Here is a 23,302-nt window from a genome sequence, read left to right on the forward strand (position 1 = left end):
TTTATAGGAAATGCGCACATCCAGCATCTCGCTGACTTCCGAAATAGGTTGCCACATAATTACTCCTGTCATTATCTTCTAACCCAGTAGTACAATTGGACTGCAATATTTAGTATATTTATCTAATGTGACTAATCAGTATTTTATTTTATTTTATTTTATTTTATTTTATTTTATTTTATTTTATTTTATTTTATTTTATTTTATTTTATTTTATTTTATTTTATTTTATTTTAGATATTAGTCATTCGAACTGCTCGAAGTGCGAGAGGAAAAAAAAAAAAAAAAAAACTGTACCGGCATTACCAGATAACAAGCAACCCTTAATTGCTCAGTGACTGTTTTTCTCAATGTCTTTATGTCTCAAAAGTGTTCTAGTGTGGTACTAGAGCGGCTCCAATGACCGGAGACAATGACCGGAGACAAATTCCTGGTGTGTTTTTGGACATAAGGATGATTCTGATTCTGATATACATTACGTAACCACTGTGCGTTTGTGTGCGATGTCTCACGTCCAAACCCAATTTTGGGTCACGGAATTAGAGTTTTGTATAAGAATAAAATTTTCCCATTGCTGGTCTGCACTGGTGTAATTCTACTGCAGAATTCATCTCTTCTCAATCCCTTCCAAGGGATCAAACCATGGGTACTGTCCAGTGCTTTTTAAAAAAAAATATATATATATAGACGCCTTTGATTTTCTTTGTGATCGTGAATTTGATAATATAAATGTTTTTGTTATAGCCGTTGTAATTTTAGAGAATTAAGCCGACATTTAAAGCAAAGGAAATTTATTGATATAGCACATTTCATACACAAGGCAATTCAATGTGCTTTACATGATTAAAATCATTTAAAAACAAAGAGAAACAGCTCATAAACATTTAAAACAAAGAGAATTTTTTTGGGATAAAAATACAATTAAAACAGCATACAGTGCAAGAAATATCATTTAACCAGGACTTAAAAACATTCACACTTGGGGCTGACGTCACTTCTGTTGGCAACTTATTCCATTTGTGTGCAGCAGCTAAATTCTGCTTCACCATGTTTGCTTTGGATTCTGTGCCCCATTATTTGACCTGAGTCTGTAGATCTCGCTTTGTGTGAAAGGACGACGACAGCAACGGGGGTGCGGCATCCCATATTTGGAAGGTGACGCAACAGCCTCGAACAGGTGTGTCAAACATAAGGCCTGCGGGCCAGAACCAGCCCGTCAGGGGGTCCAATCTGGCCCTTGGGGATGGAGAACACATTCACTGCCATTTTTCAATAAAAGTAACTTTTGTTGCTAATTTTGTCCACTGCACTGTCAACACTTAAATAAAACTGATCCACTTGTGAAGGCCAAAGCATGCCAACTTTCACTGTTATTGACCTTTATGTCTTTCTCACCCAAGCAAACAATATAACCATAGAGTCATACATTTTCTGTAGCGCTTATCCTCACCTGTATATATTTCCTAATTTAAAAAAGAAAATGTAACTCAGCTCAGCGGTTACTTCCTCAAGAAGTAATTTGACCGCAGTCTTCGGCTCTTCTCAATTCCTTCTTCGGGATCCAACAACTGGTCCCGTCCAGTGCATTTAAACCAACTATTTTCACCCCCGTCCAATGCGTATTCATTTGGATTTGCGAGTTCATGACGTACAACTAAAGTTATGTTTCAATCTTTCGGTAGTCTTCTTGCGCTGGTCTTGCTCAGTGGTTACTTCTTCAAGAAACAATTCTCTCACAGAATTTGCCTCTTCTCGATCCCTTACTTGGGATCGAACCACGGGCGCTGTCCAGCATTTTCCTTCTCTTTGCTTTATTTTTCCAAACTGACAGTTCCTCGTCAATTGAACCCTAATTGTATAAGTCACACCATCTTCGTACTATGACATGATTCTTTAAACCTTGGAATTAGAGTAATGTAGCTATAAAAAGATCTTTTCTCTGAGTGTGCAATACTCTAGGGTAGTTCGGTGGTTACTTCGGCTGAATTCTGTGTGAGAATTCAATATTCTCATGATGGGATTGACCCACTGCCGGCCGTCCACTCTTTTTTTATTATTATTTTTTTTCATTGTCAACTGAATTTATTTTACTCTCAGTTGTACGAAAACATTTACTCTTGATTGTTAATTCAGAGTTCATGTAACTACATTATCATTAATACATACGCCAAGACTGTCATTGGTGTGTGTTCCGGTTTTTGTCTTCCCCCTGTTTCACACACACCTGCTCATGAGCGCATCTTCACCACCTGTGCCTCGTTCACCCTAATTACCCCTTGTATTTAACCTCGTGTCTCATTCTCTCTCGTCACCAGTTAGTTGTATCTTGTCGTCGCATTCCAGGAGGAATAGGAGCACTGCTCTCCCAGAAATCTCTCAAGGATGGTAAATTACATCCTTGTGCTTTTCTCTCCAAAAACTGACCCCAGCTGAGAGAAATTATGACATTGGTGACCGTGAACTGCTGGCAGTCAAGGTGGCTTTGATGGAGTGGAGGCACTGGCTCGAGGGGGCACAGATTCCGTTTTTAGTATGGACAGATCACAAGTACCTTGAGTATATTCAATCTGCTAAAAGATTAAATGTGAGGCAAGCTAGATGGGCTCTGTTCTTCACTAGATTAAATTTCATGTTATCCTCCCGACCTGGTTCTAAAAATGGTAAGCCAGATCCTTTGTCACATATTTTCTGCGAAGAGAATTCTTTGTCCGACCCTAAGACTATTTTGCCCAAGTCATGTTTCATTTACGCTTTTGTTATGGACGTTGAAACTGCAGTTAAAGAGGCTCTGAAAAACACTCTTAGCCCTGAAGATTGCCCTGAAAACAGGCTTTATGTGGTTCCGACCTTAAGGGGAGGAGTCATCCACTGGGCTCACACGAACCGTACTGTATGTCATTGCCAAAACGCAATCAGTGGTCGAACAGCGCTTTTGGTGGCCTAATGTTAGGAGGGATGTTATAGATTACGTCAATGCTTGCCAGGTATGTGCTGCTAACAAGCCCTCTCGTCAACGTCCTTCTGGGGAGTTGCGACCCCTGCCAATACCACAACGTCCTTGGTCAGACATTTCCAGACTTTGTGACAGGATTACCGGCCTCGAAAGGAAATACCACAATTCTCACAGTTGTTGACAGGTTCTCTAAAATGGCTCACTTCTTTGCACTCCCGAAACTCCCCTCAGCTAAAGATACTGCAGAGTTAATGATTAATCAGGTATTCAGGTTCCAGGGTTTCCCCAAGAATGTGGTGTCTGATAGGGGTCCCCAATTCATTTCGCAATTTTGGAAGGAGTTTTGCAATCTCATAGGTGCTACTGTCAGTCTGTCATCTGGGTTTCACCCTGAAACCAACGGCCAAACCGAGAGGCTGAACCAGGACCTGGAGACTGGGCTCCGATGTCTCTCTTCACAGGAGCCGCGATCCTGGTCTCAGAAACTGGTTTGGGTCAAATTCTCCCACAATTCCCTCCCTTCTGCATCCACTGGTCTATCCCCTTTTCACGTTGTGCATGGTTACCAACCATCTCTGTTTCCTCCCATAGCCCTAGAGTCCACAGTTCCAGCGGCATTGACCTTGGTGAGATGCTGCAGGAGGACCTGGGAGCGAGCCCGCCAGATGCTGCTGTGACAGGGACATTCCTACAAAGCCGCTGCTGACCGTCGGAGGACACCGGTCACGAACTACAAAGTGGGTCAGCGAGTTTGGCTCTCGACCAAACATATTCCACTGCGGGTGGAGTCCAAGAAGCTCGCTCCCAGGTTCGTTGGGCCCTTCCCCATCACAAAGATCATCAACCCTGTCACCGTCGGAGGGGGAGGGGGTTTCAATATCTGACGGACTGGGAGGGCTACGGCCCCGAGGAACGTTCATGGGTGCCGTCTGCGTTTATCATGGATGACTCGCTCATTCGGGACTTCCACGTTGCGCATCCAGCGGCCCCGGGGCCGTCTGGGTCCGGCCGTTAAGGGGGGGGGGGGGGGTACTGTCCTGGGTGTGTGTTCCGGTTTTTGTCTTCCCCCTGTTTCACACACACCTGCTCCTGAGAGCACCTTCACCACCTGTGCCTCGTTCACCCTAATTACCTATTGTATTTAACCTCGTGTCTCATTCTGTCTCGTCGCCAGTTCGTTGTTCCTTGTCGTCGCGTTCCAGCATTCCTTGTTTCTATGTCATAGACTCACAGTAAGACTTGACCCTGTTCCGATTATCGACCTCGCCTTTTTGCTTCATGGTTTGGGATACTGTTGCCTTTTGGATTGCTTGCCTGTGTACCGACCTATGCCCGTATATTAAACCTCTCTTTTTTTAAACTGTCCATTTGTTTTGGAGTCGTGCATTTTTGGGTCCTATCCTCTGTTCCGTTCATGACAATGACGAATTTACTGCAATAAAATGATTTTTTCAAGACCATTTACGTTAAGTGACTCGACAGCGACTCTTATTGGTTGTAACTTTTTACGTCTCGAGTGTCCACATTCATTATGTATACTTTGGAAATGCTAAAACAACAATGGTGCACAATTATATAATGTGCGCGGAAAGTAAATTCGGTATTTTTGTTTTTTTAACCTCAGTAAACGTCAGGAAATTGTAGAAAACAGGAAGGATCTCGTCCAGCGAGCTAAAAAGCGCAACTTTTGGTTTGGATCCTTCAGTATATATTTGACTTAACTGTTAAAGTTGTTGAAATACAATGCAACACGTAAAAACACCACAGTGAAGGGGGTCATTTAAGTGCAGATGTATTCCCTGTTAAATTAACTTCAATTTTATGCTGTAATTCTGAGCGCATAGCGCATCCGTTTCCGGTAAGACGACAATAACAATGGTATCCATCAGCTGAAAATACAGTCTAGCAGTACAAGCCAAACCAAAGACTTTTTAGAACATATTTTACACACACACGCCTCGCTTCTGCTTCCTCCTCTGTTCTTGGTGCGTCCACTGTGGGTGCGATGCAGGAGTGGGAGTCGGAGTTATTGTAGGCAGCCAGACAAGACTGCTGTTCCATAGCTCCTCAATGAGAGTAGACTTTTAACTCCGTAAAAGTAGTTCTGCCTGTGTCGAGCAGCAACCTACGACTGTATCTGTATCAGAGCGGACTTGGTGCATGAGAGTTAACTGTTGCGATAAACCCGTATTTTATAGTGATATAGTGTTGTTTCGTTCATGAATGTTTTGTTCAAAAGAACAAATCTTCTCAGTAAACGTAATGAACTGAATTAGTTTCTGAACTGATTTCATTCTCTGAGCTCTCCTGCCGTTAGCCAGCCCGCTCGGACCAGAAACAGAAGTGTTCGAGTCTCAACGTGTCAAATAAGACGTGCAGCTGGTGCGGCGGAGAAGAGCCGGACGATTTTCAAAATAAAACACATAGACACGCGACTTGCAATACAACAGAAATTATATAAATTGGTAATTTTTTTCTCTGCGGCCCGGTAACAAATGCCTCACGGCCCGGTACCGGTCTGCGGATCAGTGGTTGGGGACGACTGCTTTACATGATTAAAAGCATTTAAAAACAAATAAAAACCCATCTTATAAACATTAAAAACATCCATCCATCCATTTTCTTTACCGCTTATCCTCCTAGGGTCGCGGGCTGCTGGAGCCTATCCCAGCTATCTTCGGGCAGGAGGCGGGGTACACCCTGAACCGGTCATCAGCCATTCGCAGGGCACATAGAAAAAAACAACCATTCACACTCACATTCACACCTATGGGCAATTTAGCATCTCCAATCAACCTACCACACATGTTTTTGGGATGTGGGAGGAAACCGGAGTGCCCGGAGAAAACCCACCCAGGCACGGGGAGAACATGCAAACTCCACACAGGCGGGGTCAGGATTTGAACCCCGGTCCTCAGAACTGTGAGGCAGATGTGCCAATCAGTCGGCCACCAATTAAAACAACATACAGTGCAAGAAATATCATTTAAAAGTGGAAATGCTCTAAAAAGCATGAGAAAAAAGAAGAGTTTTGAACTTGGATTTAAAAACATTCTGACTAACGCTTGGTTAAAATTACAAAGACTTTGTCTGTGGAGGTCATCGTCAATTTGGAGTTTAGTTTTTCTCCACTTACGTTCTGCTTTCCTACACTTTTAATTAGGGGACTTTATCATCATTGTGCTCCTCCACGGTGTTCTAGGTCGCCTCAAGATTGTCTCTAAATAGGAGCAACAGCATTCATGACATTTGAGATTATGCAGGTGAAATTATCCAAAAGTTCATCAACTGTCTCAGCATTCACAGTTTGTGGCACAGCAATGGTCTACATCTGGCCTGGCCAACCCGCGGCTCGCGAGCCTCATGCGGCTCTTTAACTAGTTTCATGCGGCTCTTCAGGAGCTGTCACATGACATGCGTCAAAAATGCTTGGCTGGCGCTGTCATTCACTCCCCCTACAGCTAGATGGCACACTGACCATGTAAGCCTGTTTGAGTGACGTCAAACGAGCGACGAGAGAATCTTTGGTGTGACATCATTTGTGTTGTAAACAATTTCCGTCAAGTTACCTCTTGAAATGGCAGGGAAAAAAAGCACAGCCAAAAGAAAATATGAAGAAGAACACAGGACGTTTTTGCCAGAGTGGGAGAGTTTATATTTTTTTTGTTAAACGTAATGGCAAGCCGATCTGCCTTATATGTCACGCAGCATTAGCGCATTTCAAAGCTTCAAATCTTCAGCGTCACTTCAGCTCACTCCACCCTAACATCGAACAGGAATTTCCAAAAGGGACTGAACTTCGCAAGAACAAGTTGGTCGCTTTGAAAAGCAAGGCAGAAAAGCAGGTGCAGTTTTGCAAAAAATTTACAAAACACTCGGACACCGTAACGCTTGCATCATATCAGCTGGCTTGGAAGCCAGACTGTTTGAAAGCCCCGCTCGTCACAGATGAGGCTGCGGCTGAGTTGGAGATGATCGACCTTTGTGAGGAGGATCAACTGAAAGCTGTTTTAAGGGAAGGGACCGTTGAGTTCTGGAAAAGTGTGCCAATTGAAAAATACCCCAACATCAAACGAGCTGCGCTTAAGATACTGTCCATGTTTGGGTCAACGTACGTCTGCGAGTCTGTGTTTTCTACCCTGAAACGTGTGAAATCAAAGCATCGATCTCTTCTGACTGACACTCATTTGAAAGAATTGCTTAGAGTGGCAACAACAGAATACAAGCCAGATTTGAAGAGGATTGTTCAAGATAAGGAATGCCAGAAGTCTCACTAAGCAGCATAGTAAGAGAAATATGTTATTGAAAATTATTCTATTGTTGTTTGTGGACTTGCTTGAACTGAGAGTTTGTGTGTGTGAGACAGTGCACACAATGTTAACTGTTGAAAATTACTGATATTATCATGTTGGTGTGGTTATTTTCATTAGATCTGGCTGAGCAGAGGTCTGTGTATGCGTGCATACATGATTAAAAGATGATGTTCATGTGTACCCGTGTATGTGGCTCTTTGCAGTAACACAGGAAAAAAAAGTGGCTCTTAGTCTCTGACTAGTTGGCCACCCCTGCCCTAGACCAACGAGCCACAAAATGCCTTTCTTTTTTGAGAAACATGCCACGAGACCAACTAGCAAAAAGTCAACCCGTTTTGTCACATGGGAAACCACATGACAATTGCCAGAAAAGGTCAGAGAGGGCCTTAATATAGGGGCTCGTCCAGAATTTGAACCCAAGACCTCTCACACCCTAAGCAAGAACCATGCCCCGAGACCAACGAGTCACAAAGTCTCTTCATTGACCCCTTTTTTGAACATCATGCCACGAGACCAACGAGCAAACTGTCAACCGCAGTTTGTCACATGGGCCACCACATGACATTTGCCAGGAAATGTCAGAGAGGGCCTTAATATAGGGGTTCAACCGGGATTTGAACCCGGACCTCTCACACCCAAAGCGAGAACCATGCCCCTTGACCAAAGAGCCACAAAATCTCTTCATTGACCCCTTTTTTGAACATCATGCCACGAGACCAACGAGCTACCTGTTAACCCCAGATTGTCACATGGGCCACCACATGACATTTGCCAGAAAATGTCAGAGAGGGCCTTAATATAGGGGTTCGTCCGGGATTTGAACCCAAGACCTCTCGCACCCAAAGCGAGAATCATGGCACTAGACCAAAGAGCCACAACATTTTTTCGTTTTCCCATTTTTTGAGTATCATGCCACGAGACCAACGAGCAAAATGTTAACCCCGTTTTGTCACATGGGCCACCACATCACAATTGGCAGAAAAGGTAAGAGAGGGCCTTAACATAGGGGCTCATCCGGGATTTGAACCCGGACCTCTCACACCCAAAGCGAGAACCATGCCCCTTGACCAAAGAGCCACAAAATCTTTTCATTGACCACTTTTTTGAGCATCATTCCACAAGACCAACGAGCAAACTGTTAAACACGGTTTGTCACATGGGCCACCACATGACAATTGCCAGAAAAGGTCACGAAGGGCCTTCTCGTTGGGGCTCGTCTGTGATTTGACCGGGGACTCTCGCACCCAAAGCGAGAACAATTGCCAGAAAAGGTCAGAGAAGGCCTTAACATAGGGGCTCGTCCGGGATTTGAAACTGCGACCTCTCGCACCCGAAGCGAGAATCATGCCACGAGACCAACGAGCAAAAAGTCAACCCGTTTTGTCACATGGGCCACCACATGACAATTGCCAGAAAAGGTCAGAGAGGGCCTTCATATAGGGGATCATCCAGGATTTGAACCCGGGACCTCACGCACCCTAAGCAAGAATCATGACCCTTGACCAACGAGCCACAAAATGCTTTGCTTGACCCCATTTTGAGAATCATGCCACGAGACCAACGAGCAAAACGTTAAACCGGGTTTGTCACATGGGCCACCACATGACAATTGCCAGAAAAGCTCAGGGAGGGCTTTAACAATGGGGATCGTCCAGGATTTGAACCCAGGACCTCTCGCACCCAAAGCGAGAATCATGCCCCTAGACCAACGAGCCACAAAATCCCTTCATTTACCCCTTTTTTGAACAGAAAATGCCTTTCTTGAACCTTTTGAGCATGCCACGAGACCAACGAGCAAAATGTTAACCCCGGTTTGTCACAGGGGTCACCACATGACAATTGCCAGAAAAGTTAAGGGAGGGCCAGAAAAGGTCAGGAAGGGGCTTAACAATGGGGCTTGTCCGGGATTTGAACCCGGGACCAACGAGCCACAAAATCCATTCATTGACCCCTTTTTAGCATCAAGCCACGAGATCAACGAGCAAAATGTTAACCCCGTTTTGTCACATGGGCCACCACATGACAATTGCCAGAAAAGGTCAGGAAGGGGCTTCACATAGGGGCTCGTCCAGGATTTGAAACCGAGACCTGTCGCACCCAAAGCAAGAACAATTGCCAGAACATTTCAGGGAGGGTTTTTACATTGGGTTTCGTCCGGGATTTGAACCCAGGACCTCTCGCACCCAAAGCGAGAATCATGCCCCTAGACCAACGAGCCACAAAAACCCTTCATTGACCGCTTTTTTGAACATCATGCCACGAGACCAACGAGCAAAATGATAACCCCGGTTTGTCACATGGGCCACCACATGACAATTGCCAGAAATGTTCAGGGAGGGCTTTAACAATGGGGCTCGTCCAGGATTTGAACCCGGGGACCACTCGCAACCTAAGCGAGAATCATGCCCCTAGACCAACGAGCCACAAAATCCATTCATTTACCCCTTTTTTGAGAATCATGCCACGAGACCAACTCGCAAAATGTCAACCTGTTTTGTCACATGGGCCACCACATGACAATTGCCAGAAAAGGTCAGGAAGAGGCTTAACATAGGGGCTCATCGGGATTTGAACCCAGGACCTCTCGCACCCAAAGCGAGAATCATGCCCCTAGACCAACGAGCCACAAAATCCCTTCATTTACCCCTTTTTTGAGAGTCATGCCACGAGACCAACTAGCAAAATGTCAACCTGTTTTGTCACATGGGCCACCACATGACAATTGCCAGAAATGTTCAGGGAGGGCTTTAACAATGGGGCTCGTCCAGGATTTGAACCCAGGACCTCTTGCACCCTAAGCGAGAATCATGCCCCTAGACCAACGAGCCACAAAATCCATTCATTGACCCCTTTTTTTAGCATCAAGCAACGAGATCAACGAGCAAACTGTTAACCCCTGTTTGTCACAGGGGCCACCACATGACAATTGCCAGAAAAGGGTTTAACAATGGGGCTCATCCGGGATTTGAACCCGGGACCTCTCGCACCCAAAGCGAGAATCATGCCCCTAGACCAACGAGCCACAAAATCCCTTCATTTACCCCTTTTTTGAGAGTCATGCCACGAGACCAACTAGCAAAATGTCAACCTGTTTTGTCACATGGGCCACCACATGACAATTGCCAGAAATGTTCAGGGAGGTCTTTTACAATGGGGCTCGTCCGGGATTTGAACCCGGGACCTCTCGCACCCTAAGCGAGAATCATGCCCCTAGACCAACGAGCCACAAAAACCCTTCATTGACCGCTTTTTTGAACATCATGCCACGAGACCAACGAGCAAAACAACCTGTTTTGTCACATGGGCCACCACATGACAATTGCCAGAAAAGTTAAGGGAGGGGTTTAACAATGGGGCTCGTCCGGGATTTGAACCCGGGACCTCTCGCACCCAAAGCGAGAATCATGCCCCTAGACCAATGAGCCACAAAACCCCTTCATTGACCGCTTTTTTGAACATCATGGCACGAGACCAACGAGCAAAACAACCTGTTTTGTCACATGGGCCACCACATGACAATTGCCAGAAAAGGTCAGGAACGGGCTTAACATAGGGGCTCGTCCGGGATTTGAACCCGGGACCTCTCGCACCCAAAGCGAGAATCATGCCCCTAGACCAACGAGCCACAAAACCATTTAACTGACCCCTTTTTTGAGCAGAATGCCACGAGACCAACGCAAAATGTTTACCCCGGTTTGTCACAGGGGCCACCACATGACAATTGCCAGACAAGTTCAGGGAGGGCTTTAACAATGGGGCTCGTCCGGGATTTGAACCCGGGACCTCTCGCACCCTAAGCGAGAATCATGCCCCGAGACCAACTTGCAAAATGTCAACCTGTTTTGTCACATGGGCCACCACATGACAATTGCCAGAAAAGGTCAGGAAGAGGTTTAACATAGGGGCTCATCCGGGATTTGAACCCGGGACCTCTCGCACCCAAAGCGAGAATCATGCCCCTAGACCAACGAGCCACAAAATCCCTTCATTTACCCCTTTTTTGAGAGTCATGCCACGAGACCAACTAGCAAAATGTCAACCTGTTTTGTCACATGGGCCACCACATGACAATTGCCAGAAATGTTCAGGGAGGGCTTTAACAATGGGGCTCGTCCGGGATTTGAACCCGGAACCTCTCGCACCCTAAGCGAGAATCATGCCCCTAGACCAACGAGCCACAAAAACCCTTCATTGACCGCTTTTTTGAACATCATGCCACGAGACCAACGAGCAAAACAACCTGTTTTGTCACATGGGCCACCACATTACAATTGCCAGAAAAGTTAAGGGAGGGGTTTAACAATGGGGCTCGTCCGGGATTTGAACCCGGGACCTCTCGCACCCAAAGCGAGAATCATGCCCCTAGACCAACGAGCCACAAAACCCCTTCATTGACCGCTTTTTTGAACATCATGGCACGAGACCAACTAGCAAAATGTCAACCCCGGTTTGTCGTAGGGGCCACCACATGACAATTGCCAGAAAAGGTCAGGAAGGGGCTTAACATAGGGGCTCGTCCGGGATTTGAACGCGGGACCTCTCGCAACCTAAGCGAGAATCATGCCCCTAGACCAACGAGCCACAAAATCCATTCATTGACCCCTTTTTTTAGCATCAAGCAACGAGATCAACGAGCAAAATGTTAAACCGGTTTTGTCACATGGGCCACCACATGACAATTGCCAGAACATTTCAGGGAGGGTTTTTACATTGGGTTTCGTCCAGGATTTGAACCCAGGACCTCTCGCACCCAAAGCGAGAATCATGCCCCTAGACCAACAAGCCACAAAATCACTTCATTGACCCCTTTTTTGAGCATCATGCCACGAGACCAACGCAAAATGCTAACCCTGGTTTGTCGCAGGGGCCACCACATGACAATTGCCAGAAAAGGTCAGGAACGGGCTTAACATAGGGGCTCGTCCGGGATTTGAACCCGGGACCTCTCGCACCCAAAGCGAGAATCATGCCCCTAGACCAACGAGCCACAAAATCCCTTCATTTACCCCTTTTTTTAGCATCAAGCAACGAGATCAACGAGCAAACTGTTAACCCCTGTTTGTCACAGGGGCCACCACATGACAATTGCCAGAAAAGGGTTTAACAATGGGGCTCATCCGGGATTTGAACCCGGGACCTCTCGCACCCAAAGCGAGAATCATCCCCCTAGACCAACGAGCCACAAAATCCCTTCATTTACCCCTTTTTTGAGAGTCATGCCACGAGACCAACTAGCAAAATGTCAACCTGTTTTGTCACATGGGCCACCACATGACAATTGCCAGAAATGTTCAGGGAGGGCTTTAACAATGGGGCTCGTCCGGGATTTGAACCCGGGACCTCTCGCACCCTAAGCGAGAATCATGCCCCTAGACCAACGAGCCACAAAAACCCTTCATTGACCGCTTTTTTGAACATCATGCCACGAGACCAACGAGCAAAACAACCTGTTTTGTCACATGGGCCACCACATGACAATTGCCAGAAAAGTTAAGGGAGGGGTTTAACAATGGGGCTCGTCCGGGATTTGAACCCGGGACCTCTCGCACCCAAAGCGAGAATCATGCCCCTAGACCAACGAGCCACAAAACCCCTTCATTGACCGCTTTTTTGAACATCATGCCACGAGACCAACGAGCAAAATGATAACCCCGGTTTGTCACAGGGGCCACCACATGACAATTGCCAGAAAAGGTCAGGGAGGGTTTTAACAAAGGGGATCGTCCGGGATTTGAACCGGGGACCTCTCGCACCCGCAGCGAGAATCATGCCCCTAGACCAACGAGCCACAAAACTCCTTTCTTGACCCTTTTTTGAGAATCATGGCACGAGACCAACTAGCAAAATGTCAACCCCGGTTTGTCGTAGGGGCCACCACATGACAATTGCCAGAAAAGGTCAGGAAGGGGCTTAACATAGGGGCTCGTCCGGGATTTGAACGCGGGACCTCTCGCAACCTAAGCGAGAATCATGCCCCTTGACCAACGAGCCACAAAATCCATTCATTGACCCCTTTTTTTAGCATCAAGCAACGAGATCAACGAGCAAAATGTTAAACCGGTTTTGTCACATGGGCCACCACATGACAATTGCCAGAACATTTCAGGGAGGGTTTTTACATTGGGTTTCGTCCAGGATTTGAACCCAGGACCTCTCGCACCCAAAGCGAGAATCATGCCCCTAGACCAACAAGCCACAAAATCACTTCATTGACCCCTTTTTTGAGCATCATGCCACGAGACCAACGCAAAATGTTAACCCTGGTTTGTCGCAGGGGCCACCACATGACAATTGCCAGAAAAGGTCAGGAACGGGCTTAACATAGGGGCTCGTCCGGGATTTGAACCCGGGACCTCTCGCAACCAAAGCGAGAATCATGCCCCTAGACCAACGAGCCACAAAACCATTTAATTGACCCCTTTTTTGAGCAGAATGCCACGAGACCAACGCAAAATGTTTACCCCGGTGTTAAATATATTCTAGAAGTTATCATTTATTTGCTTAGCTTGCATTAGTATTATGGACGATTTTAGATGTCTCGCCTTTGAAAAGATGACTCAGCATCATCCGATGGAAGGGCGCCTGGACCAAGGACGTGATCAGATGTGGTCGGGTCGGGACAAGTGTTGGTCCAATATTTTGTGTTGTGTCTTATTGCTTAGAATACTATGTCTGGGAAAAACCCTCTTATTATCAAATATTATGTGTCGTGTCTTATTGTTTAGAATACTATGTCTGGGAAAAACCCTCTTATTATCAAATATTTTGTGTTGTGTCTTATTGCTTAGAACATTATGATTTGTAAATCCCTCCTATTTCAAATAAATGCAGGAGCGAGGGGGGGGATTGTTTAGAGCGTGTTGAGAGGCTGTGATCTGAACAATCTCCCATACGCCCTCCTCATGAGAAAAAGAAACCAGCGTCTTCATTCCTTTTGTGTCTATTTTTTATAATGTTGGGTAAGATAAATCCAACATTAAATTGGTCCTTCGAGCCGGATGTCAACACACCCGAGGATTCCAGTTGTGGAGGCGACTTCCAGTTAAGAGACCGTGGCCACGGCAAGTAAGACCCTTTACGGGACTGGTGTTCGTTCTCCTCAACTGGGATCTGAAGGTTGACGACAATCCACAGGATTGAAGACGACTGGTGAGTTAAATTTAAAAAAAATTTTTAGGAAAAAGGACGCCGGAGTCTAGAAATTCCACGAGGACGGCGGAGTCCTGTACGTACTTAAATTCCGTGTTTAATAAACCTTGTGTAATACTAGTCACTGGCAAGTAATGGACGGCGGAGTCCGACATATTCCGCACCCAACACCCGGTTTGTCACAGGGGCCACCACATGACAATTGCCAGACAAGTTCAGGGAGGTCTTTAACAATGGGGCTCATCCGGGATTTGAACCCGGGACCTCTCGCACCCAAAGCGAGAATCATGCCCCTAGACCAACAAGGCACAAAATTCTTTTCTTGACCCTTTTTTGAGAATCATGGCACGAGACCAACTAGCAAAACCTGTTTTGTCACATGGGCAACCACCTGACAATTGCCAGAAAAGGTCAGAGAAGGCCTTAATATCGGGGATCGTCCGGGATTTGAACCCCCGACCTCTCGCACCCAAAGCGGGAATAATGCCCACGAGACCAACGAGCAAAATGTTAACCCGTTTTGTCGCACCCAAAGCGAGAACAATTGCCAGAAAAGGTCAGGAAGGGGATTAACATAGGTATTCGTCCGGGATTTGAACCGGGACCTCTCGCACCCTTAGCGAGAATCATGCCCCTCGACCAACGAGCCACAAAATGCCTTTCTTGAACCTTTTTTGAGCATCATGCCACGAGACCAACGAGCAAAATGTTAACCCCGGGTTGTCACAGGGGCCACCACATGACAATTGCCAGAAAAGGTCAGGAAGGGGTTTAACAATGGGGCTCATCCGGGATTTGAACCCGGGACCACTCGCACCCAAAGCGAGAATCATGCCCCTAGACCAACGAGCCACAAAGTTCCTTTCTTGACCCTTTTTTGAGAATCATGGCACGAGACCAACTAGCAAAACGTCAACCTGTTTTGTCACATGGGCCACCACATGACAATTGCCAGAAAAGCTCAGGGAGGGTTTTAACAATGGGGCTCGTCCGGGATTTGAACCCAGGACCTCTCGCACCCAAAGCGAGAATCATGCCCCAAGACCAACGAGCCACAAAGTTCCGTTTTTTGACCCTTTTTTGAGAATCATGGCACGAGACCAACAAGCAATGTCAACCCCGGTTTGTCACATGGGCCACCACATGACAATTGCCAGAAAAGGTCAGGAAGGGGCTTAACAATGGGGCTCGTCCGGGATTTGAATCCGGGACCTCTCGCACCCTAAGCGAGAATCATGCTCCTAGACCAACGAGCCACAAAATGCCTTTCTTGAACCTTTTTTGAGCATCATGCCACGAGACCAACGAGCAAAATGTTAACCCCGGGTTGTCACAGGGGCCACCACATGACAATTGCCAGAAAAGGGTTTAACAATGGGGCTCATCCGGGATTTGAACCCGGGACCTCTCGCACACAAAGTGAGAATCATGCCCCTAGACCAACAAGCCACAAAATCCCTTCATTTACCCCTTTTTTGAGAGTCATGCCACGAGACCAACTAGCAAAACGTCACCCTGTTTTGTCACATGGGCCACCACATGAAAATTGCCAGAAAAGTTAAGGGAGGGGTTTAACAATGGGGCTCGTCCGGGATTTGAACCCGGGACCTCTCGCACCCTAAGCGAGAATCATGCCCCTAGACCAACGAGCCACAAAAACCCTTCATTGACCGCTTTTTTGAACATCATGCCACGAGACCAACGAGCAAAATGATAACCCCGGTTTGTCACAGGGGCCACCACATGACAATTGCCAGAAAAGGTCAGGGAGGGTTTTAACAAAGGGGCTCGTCCGGGATTTGAACCCGGGACCTCTCGCACCCAAAGCGAGAATCATGCCCCTCGACCAACGAGCCACAAAACAATTTAATTGACCCCTTTTTTGAGCAGAATGCCACGAGACCAACGCAAAATGTTTACCCCGGTTTGTCACAGGGGCCACCACATGACATTTGCCAGACAAGTTCAGGGAGGGCTTTAACAACGGGGATCGTCCGGGATTTGAACCCGGGACCTCTCGCACCCAAAGCGAGAATCATGCCCCTAGACCAACAAGCCACAAAATTCCTTTCTTGACCCTTTTTTGAGAATCATGGCACGAGACCAACTAGCAAAACCTGTTTTGTCACATGGGCAACCACATGACAATTGCCAGAAAAGGTCAGAGAAGGCCTTAATATCGGGGATCGTCCGGGATTTGAACCCCGGACCTCTCGCACCCAAAGCGGGAATAATGCCCACGAGGCCAACGAGCAAAATGTTAACCCGTTTTGTCGCACCCTAAGCGAGAACAATTGCCAGAAAAGGTCAGGAAGGGGATTAACATAGGTGTTTGTCCGGGATTCGAACCGGGACCTCTCGCACCCTTAGCGAGAATCATGCCCCTCGACCAATAAGCCACAAAATGCCTTTCTTGAACCTTTTTTGAGCATCATGCCACGAGACCAACGAGCAAAATGTTAACCCCGGGTTGTCACAGGGGCCACCACATGACAATTGCCAGGAAAGGGTTTAACAATGGGGATCATCCGGGATTTGAACCAGGGCCCTCTCGCACCAAAAGCGAGAATCATGTCCCTAGACCAACGAGCCACAAAATCCCTTCATTTACCCCTTTTTTGAGCAGAATGCCACGAGACCAACGCAAAATGTTTACCCCGGTTTGTCACAGGTGCCACCACATGACAATTGCCAGACAAGTTCAGGGAGGGCTTTAACAACGGGGCTCGTCCGGGATTTGAACCCGGGACCTCTCGCACCCAAAGCGAGAATCATGCCCCTAGACCAACGAGCCACAAAACCCCTTCATTGACCGCTTTTTTGAACATCATGCCACGAGACCAACTAGCAAAACGTCAACCTGTTTTGTCACATGGGCCACCACATGACAATTGTCAGAAAAGTTAAGGGAGGGGTTTAACAATGGGGCTCGTCCGTGATTTGAACCCGGGACCTCTCGCACCCAAAGCGAGAATCATGCCCCTAGACCAACGAGCCACAAAATCCCTTCATTTACCCCTTTTTTGAGAATCATGCCACGAGACCAACTAGCAAAACAACTGTTTTGTCACATGGGCCACCACATGACAATTGCCAGAAAAGGTCAGGGAGGGTTTTAACAAAGGGGCTCGTCCTTGATTTGAACCCGGGACCTCTCGCACCCTAAGCGAGAATCATGCTCCTAGACCAACGAGCCACAAAATCCCTTCATTTACCCCTTTTTTGAGAATCATGCCACGAGACCAACTAGCAAAACAACCTGTTTTGTCACATGGGCCACCACATGACAATTGCCAGAAAAGGTCAGGAAGGGGCTTAACAATGGGGCTCGTCCAGGATTTGAACCCGGGACCTCTCGCACCCTTAGCGAGAATCATGCCCCTCGACTAACGAGCCACAAAATGCCTTTCTTGAACCTTTTTTGAGCATCATGCCAAGAGACCAACGAGCAAAATGTTAACCCCGGGTTGTCACAGGGGCCACCACATGACAATTGCCAGAAAAGGGTATAACAATGGGGCTCATCCGGGATTTGAACCCGTGACCTCTCGCACCCAAAGCGACCGTGACCCTAACCAGGATAAGCGGTGTTGAAAATGGATGGATGGATAGAGATGTCCAGGTCTAAGATGTGACCTTGAGTGTGGGTTGGACTCTTGATATGTTGAGAGAGGTCAAATCTGTGTAGTATAGCAGAGAGTTATTTCGATTTTTTTTCCCATGTTATTGTCAACATGAACGTTAAAGTCTTCCGTTATGACAAAATTGTTGTTGTCAGTACAAATAACTGACAGCAGTTATGAAAAATCCTCCATAAATTTTCTATTGTATCTTGGAGACCTATAAATTATTAAAACAATCACCATTGCTACACCTTTAAAAACAGAGATATTCAAAAGAGCTAAAATCACCCAGTATAATTTCTTTACACTGAAGTAATGACTTAAAAATAACAGCAATACCACCGCCTTTTTTTCCCTCTTCGACACTTGTTCATAAAATAAAAATTTGCTGGTGTTTCCTCATTTAAAATGGTATTACAGCTACTTTCTGTTAACCATGTTTCATTTAGTAACAAAAGGTCCAGATCATACATTGCAATGATGTCATTAATCAACATTGATTTATTACCCAGTGACCTGATACTGAAAAGAGCGAGTCTCGCAGAGATAACTGGAGACAATGGTTTGATAGATTCACATTTCATCCTCACTAAGTTTGTCGTTCTACTTTTTTTGTGCCATATTTCTTTGACCCACTTTCTGTCCCTTGCAATTACAGGGATGAAAAATGCCTGATCTCCATTGGGGTCTGATTTATTCTGGAAAATATCCCGCAGATATCAGTCAGATTTGCAGATAAGATTCTTCATTGGTGGAGGAGGGGCCCTCCGCATCTTAGTGGATGGTGTTTGCAGGCGAGGGGCGATGGGAGGAAGATCTTGGCGTGGTGTGCGTTGGATTCCAATATTGACAATAGTATTCATCCTGTCCATCACACCGAACAGAGAATTTAGGCTAGTCGAGAGTGAGTTTTGGGTTGGGCTTTGCTCCAACGGGGCAGTGAGGGGTGTGGGACATTCAACTGGGAGCGGTCCACTTATGAAAACCTCAGCATCCAAACATTGCACTTTTGTTAGGAGATTGTAGCAACATGAGGCGTCACAGTGACTCCCCCACACCTTGATAAACTGCATTCTTCCAAGCGGCCCTGCTGTTTGACTACCACAAGAAGACGCCTACTGGACCCTAAAGTAATTAGCAGGTCCCCTCAAAATCTTTGTTTACAGTCATCAAAGAGTCCTTTTCTTCGTTTGAACTGGCAGCAGCCAAAAGGTGGCTCCTCTCTCCGGGAGACCAAACGTGCACGCAAGGCGCCACCCACTGGCGTTTGAGAGTACTGTAACCCGTAAACCCCCATCCCCTTGTTTGTTAACCAAGGATAAATGTCTGTTTTGATATTTCACGAACACTGCAGAAATACTCCAAATGTATGCCTTGATGTCTGTGTCAGTGTGTCACCTTTACAAGCGCAGCTGGGAGATTTTGAGAACTGTTTGTCTTGATTTGACTCCAAGCAGCATGAAATGTGATTTGAACCATAAGCAGTTGATTTTCCAAGACTAAAGTTTAAACAGTCACTCTATATGCTTGACCTGTGAGTAAAGAGTACAAAGTTGGGGGTATTTTATATGAATATAGGTTTTTAATCCCATTCTATGGGTCAAAATTGTAGACGACATTCAAGATGATGGGTGTGGTCTTTTCTGGTCCTCAGTCTTATCCGACAGCCCCCGGGGTACTTACCCGCTGACTCTCTTGGTCTCTTACATCTTGGTTGTTCGCTCTTCTCTTGCTATCAGCTCCCCGGCTACGGGGCGGCCACCGGCCATCCCTCGCCCCTGCCCTTTCTTTGTTCGGGCACACGGCTCGGTCACCGCGAGCGTTGGGGATGGAGGCTCCCTAGCCTCCGTGGATCGCTGCTGCTAAGCCTCCCGAACAGTTGCTGCTGAGCTACCAGATATGCTCCCAGAAAACTTCAGCTCTCTGAACTTGCTAGCGGATCCTTGACCCAATGCAAGGGGGGAGATGGTCATATTCCCCCAAGGAGGCGTGACGAACAACTATTTTTCGCCTTCCGCCTCTTTTGTTTTATTTTTCTACATCTTTTTTCTTCTTCAACCAAACCTGTCTCCGTGCTTCCCGAGACGACTGAGACAGGCCACCCAATTTACCAGCCAATCTACGTTCGTGAGTAACACCCCAGTGTTTGCCAGACTGTATAATATTAGTTCCTAATAATTTCGGGGAAATTACTAGCTTCACACAAAATCCCAATTTTGCTCTCTCTCGCTTTGACTCAACGCATTTAACACTCACATTCACATTTTTACCATTATTAGGGTTATTTTCTTTCTTTAGTTAGACCCCTTAGTGTGTTTCCCTTGAGATCCCTTGTAGATGTAATTAAATATTCTATAAAATTCCACTCTTGGTTGTGTTTTGTGTGGGTTGAGTTTAACAATGAACCTCTGTTGTCTAGGACTCCAAATTTCAGAAAATGTAGCAACCTTCAGATTATGAAACTGATAAAAAGGTTTCTTTGACATCCTCTGCAGCAGTCCGCGATAGTCCTCAGTGGAAAAGGGAGGCATTTTGATTGCTGGTCTTTTTGCTAATAGCAGGCTTGTGCTAATTAGCAGGCCACGCTCACGTAATGGTGAGAGGGTATCAGAAAATATTGGAATATGGCAATAACTGTATCTACAAAAAAAGTACAGTCCCACAGGTTTAAAAATATCCAGGAATCGCTACTTCAAAATTTTTTTTTAGAAGAAAAACAAGCTTATCAGTAAGAAAAACTGTAAACAGAAGCGAAGCAAGCAGAGCGAGCAAAATAAGCGTGTCCACTGCATGAGAGAGAGAATTAGAACGTATCACAACCACTTAAGAAAAAAAGAAACTGCATTTGGAAGGAGATAGTGGAGAAGTCTATCTATGGCGAACAGATATGACATTTAAAGGCTAAATTTAACTCATACAGACTCAACATTATAAATATCAACGTCTGTGTTATTAGTTGTAAATACATTTTGAGGATATAGTGAGGATAAGCGGTACAGAAAATGGATGGATGAATGAAGGAATATCTGTAACGTGATCGTGGCTCGAGTTGACAGGACAGATAGAGATAAGTGCAATTCAGTTTAGGTATCTGCAGCATTATTTTGTCTCTTTTGCCATTCATGTGTCTCGGGTTTCTCATTAAATACAATTCAGTTGCAGATCTCACCAGTTGAATTCCGGATATCTGCAACTGAATTATCGCTGTCTGTGATTCCTGTTTGAAATATCTACAAGCCAAGTTCATTTTGACTAGTCATAGGTCAAGTTATAGTTATCGACAATGTAATTTTGCCCGGTTAAAACTTGATTGAAGATATCTGAAAACGGAGAAGTCGATAGGCTCTTGAATTGAAGTAAATTAAGGATATATGTAACGGTGCACTTGAATTATGACTAGTAATAATCAAATTGAAGACATCTCAAACTGGAAATACACATATCTACAATGCTGTTGCAGATAACCATAATTCACATTGCGGATATCTGCGACTGCATTTTAGATATATGTAATGGTGAATATACACAAATGGCAAACAGAAGCAACATTTAAAAGGGACAGTAAGTTTGACTATCCGGAACAAACAAACATACATACAATCTAAAAATGATTGGGTCAAAAACAACCCAAAATGGGTTATTTGGGTAACCTCATGCGTTCCTGAAGTTGGACCCACCCAACGAGTGGTTATTTTAGACCAGCAGGTCTGGGTTAGGGGGTTTGATACTGCATTTTGGGTTGGGGCTGTCTACCCCAAAATGGGTTGAACACGACCCTGCTGTTGGGTCGAACGCGACCTTGCCCTTGGGTTGAACACAACCCTGCAGTTGGGTCGAATGTGACCCTACTGTTGGGTCGAATGTGCTCTTGCCGTGGGATTGGTCAAATGTGATACAAAAAGTGGCCTAAAACAACCATCCATCCATTTTTTGTACCGCATTTCCTCACTAGGGTCGCGGGTGTACTTAAGCCCACCCCAGATGACTTTGGGCAAGAAGCGGGGTACACCCCGAATCGGTTGCCAGCCATTCACATTGAACTTTTCTACAAATAATAAATTTCTTATATTAATGTTGGCATGAGTAACTAGACTCTTGTACTTACTGTTCCACTTCACCATATAGGAAGCAGTCAGCAGGTGGCTCCGAGTCGTAGCTGAATGAAATAAGTGCAATCAAACAAAAATGGCGACTGTACCTGTAACCCAATGCAGTTGACCAATCTCAGAACCATCAGCTAATACCAATGGCTGGGTTGTGAAATCGATGCATTTTTTTGTGTTGTGGGCAGGGAATCTCTTATACAACAGATGGATTAATAATGTTCTCTAGTTTTTTTTAATCCAATGTTCGTTCAAATAGACCAAACTACACCAAATCAACAGTTGAGTTACAAGTTTGACCCAGCTTTTTTTTAGTGTGGACATACATACATACATACATAAAGTAGAACACAGATCTGCAATATCATTTTGCCAAGGACAAATTATATCACTTTTGGAATTGATGTGTATGGGGTTTGTTATAACATTTATCTACTATTAAGCCGTCAATATCTACTGGTGAATTATGGATATCTGCAATGGAATCGTGGAAAATCTAATACTCCAGTTAGCGATATCTACAGTAATTGTAGATATCTAACAAACCTTATACGCACGAATGGTAAAAGTGACATAATTTTTCCTTAAGGCGACATTACATTGAAGAAATTTGAAATGACAATTGTGGATAAGACGAATGTGGTTGCGGATCTCTCAAATGTTCGTTTTGATTAGGTAAAACTGAATTACAGATAGCTGTAATATGTAATGTGTCATGTTAAAAGGACTTGCCATATAGGAGTCGAACATATCAGACACCCAACGGAAATCATTTCATTGAAGAACATTATTCAGGGATTTTGATAAAACTTTGTTCAATGAGAAATAAGAAGGCAATTGCTTTTGTAATCTCATTATTGTTTCATATGGATCACATCAACAGTACTCTCTTTCAAACTGTTTGAATCAGAACGATTAACCAATAGCACCACAATGTGGTAAATTAGCTACATTAAATTAGAGATACATCATCCATCCATTCATTTCCCATACAGTTTTTTCCTCATTGATTTTGTTTTAATGTGAAATAAGGAAAAGTCAATAGGGCGCTACTGACACCTAGTGGGATGTAGGACGAAAGACATCGTTGTAGAGTGGTCGTTCGAGTTTAAATTAATGATATTGTCGCAACATTATATTCAAAACTTTGTTTAATAATAC

General features: G+C 45.3%; 1 long non-coding RNA gene and 17 other non-coding genes across 18 annotated transcripts; 1 reads left to right on the top strand and 17 right to left on the bottom strand.

Annotated features, from left to right (window-relative positions):
• Positions 1–2,122: 2,122 nt before the first annotated feature.
• On the top strand, positions 2,123–4,318 carry LOC133474076 (uncharacterized). Its single transcript, XR_009787344.1, has 2 exons — positions 2,123–3,441; positions 3,545–4,318. It is a non-coding gene; the product is annotated as an uncharacterized LOC133474076 (long non-coding RNA).
• A 5,898-nt stretch (positions 4,319–10,216) lies between these two features.
• Positions 10,217–10,288, bottom strand: trnap-ugg (transfer RNA proline (anticodon UGG)). The gene has a single exon. It is a non-coding gene; the product is annotated as a tRNA-Pro (tRNA).
• A 131-nt stretch (positions 10,289–10,419) lies between these two features.
• trnap-agg (transfer RNA proline (anticodon AGG)) lies at positions 10,420–10,491 on the bottom strand. The gene has a single exon. It is a non-coding gene; the product is annotated as a tRNA-Pro (tRNA).
• A 128-nt stretch (positions 10,492–10,619) lies between these two features.
• Positions 10,620–10,691, bottom strand: trnap-ugg (transfer RNA proline (anticodon UGG)). Its single transcript has one exon. It is a non-coding gene; the product is annotated as a tRNA-Pro (tRNA).
• Positions 10,692–10,819: 128 nt separating this feature from the next.
• trnap-ugg (transfer RNA proline (anticodon UGG)) lies at positions 10,820–10,891 on the bottom strand. Its single transcript has one exon. It is a non-coding gene; the product is annotated as a tRNA-Pro (tRNA).
• A 277-nt stretch (positions 10,892–11,168) lies between these two features.
• trnap-ugg (transfer RNA proline (anticodon UGG)) lies at positions 11,169–11,240 on the bottom strand. The gene has a single exon. It is a non-coding gene; the product is annotated as a tRNA-Pro (tRNA).
• A 131-nt stretch (positions 11,241–11,371) lies between these two features.
• Positions 11,372–11,443, bottom strand: trnap-agg (transfer RNA proline (anticodon AGG)). The gene has a single exon. It is a non-coding gene; the product is annotated as a tRNA-Pro (tRNA).
• A 128-nt stretch (positions 11,444–11,571) lies between these two features.
• On the bottom strand, positions 11,572–11,643 carry trnap-ugg (transfer RNA proline (anticodon UGG)). Its single transcript has one exon. It is a non-coding gene; the product is annotated as a tRNA-Pro (tRNA).
• Positions 11,644–12,181: 538 nt separating this feature from the next.
• On the bottom strand, positions 12,182–12,253 carry trnap-ugg (transfer RNA proline (anticodon UGG)). Its single transcript has one exon. It is a non-coding gene; the product is annotated as a tRNA-Pro (tRNA).
• Positions 12,254–12,375: 122 nt separating this feature from the next.
• Positions 12,376–12,447, bottom strand: trnap-ugg (transfer RNA proline (anticodon UGG)). Its single transcript has one exon. It is a non-coding gene; the product is annotated as a tRNA-Pro (tRNA).
• Positions 12,448–12,578: 131 nt separating this feature from the next.
• On the bottom strand, positions 12,579–12,650 carry trnap-agg (transfer RNA proline (anticodon AGG)). The gene has a single exon. It is a non-coding gene; the product is annotated as a tRNA-Pro (tRNA).
• A 128-nt stretch (positions 12,651–12,778) lies between these two features.
• On the bottom strand, positions 12,779–12,850 carry trnap-ugg (transfer RNA proline (anticodon UGG)). Its single transcript has one exon. It is a non-coding gene; the product is annotated as a tRNA-Pro (tRNA).
• Positions 12,851–13,591: 741 nt separating this feature from the next.
• trnap-ugg (transfer RNA proline (anticodon UGG)) lies at positions 13,592–13,663 on the bottom strand. Its single transcript has one exon. It is a non-coding gene; the product is annotated as a tRNA-Pro (tRNA).
• Positions 13,664–15,195: 1,532 nt separating this feature from the next.
• trnap-ugg (transfer RNA proline (anticodon UGG)) lies at positions 15,196–15,267 on the bottom strand. Its single transcript has one exon. It is a non-coding gene; the product is annotated as a tRNA-Pro (tRNA).
• A 728-nt stretch (positions 15,268–15,995) lies between these two features.
• Positions 15,996–16,067, bottom strand: trnap-agg (transfer RNA proline (anticodon AGG)). Its single transcript has one exon. It is a non-coding gene; the product is annotated as a tRNA-Pro (tRNA).
• Positions 16,068–16,199: 132 nt separating this feature from the next.
• trnap-ugg (transfer RNA proline (anticodon UGG)) lies at positions 16,200–16,271 on the bottom strand. Its single transcript has one exon. It is a non-coding gene; the product is annotated as a tRNA-Pro (tRNA).
• An 866-nt stretch (positions 16,272–17,137) lies between these two features.
• On the bottom strand, positions 17,138–17,209 carry trnap-ugg (transfer RNA proline (anticodon UGG)). Its single transcript has one exon. It is a non-coding gene; the product is annotated as a tRNA-Pro (tRNA).
• A 131-nt stretch (positions 17,210–17,340) lies between these two features.
• trnap-ugg (transfer RNA proline (anticodon UGG)) lies at positions 17,341–17,412 on the bottom strand. Its single transcript has one exon. It is a non-coding gene; the product is annotated as a tRNA-Pro (tRNA).
• Positions 17,413–23,302: the final 5,890 nt, after the last annotated feature.

The sequence above is a fragment of the Phyllopteryx taeniolatus genome, unplaced genomic scaffold (assembly GCF_024500385.1).
Source record: "Phyllopteryx taeniolatus isolate TA_2022b unplaced genomic scaffold, UOR_Ptae_1.2 contig_96, whole genome shotgun sequence".
Taxonomy (NCBI): Eukaryota; Metazoa; Chordata; class Actinopteri; order Syngnathiformes; family Syngnathidae; genus Phyllopteryx; species Phyllopteryx taeniolatus.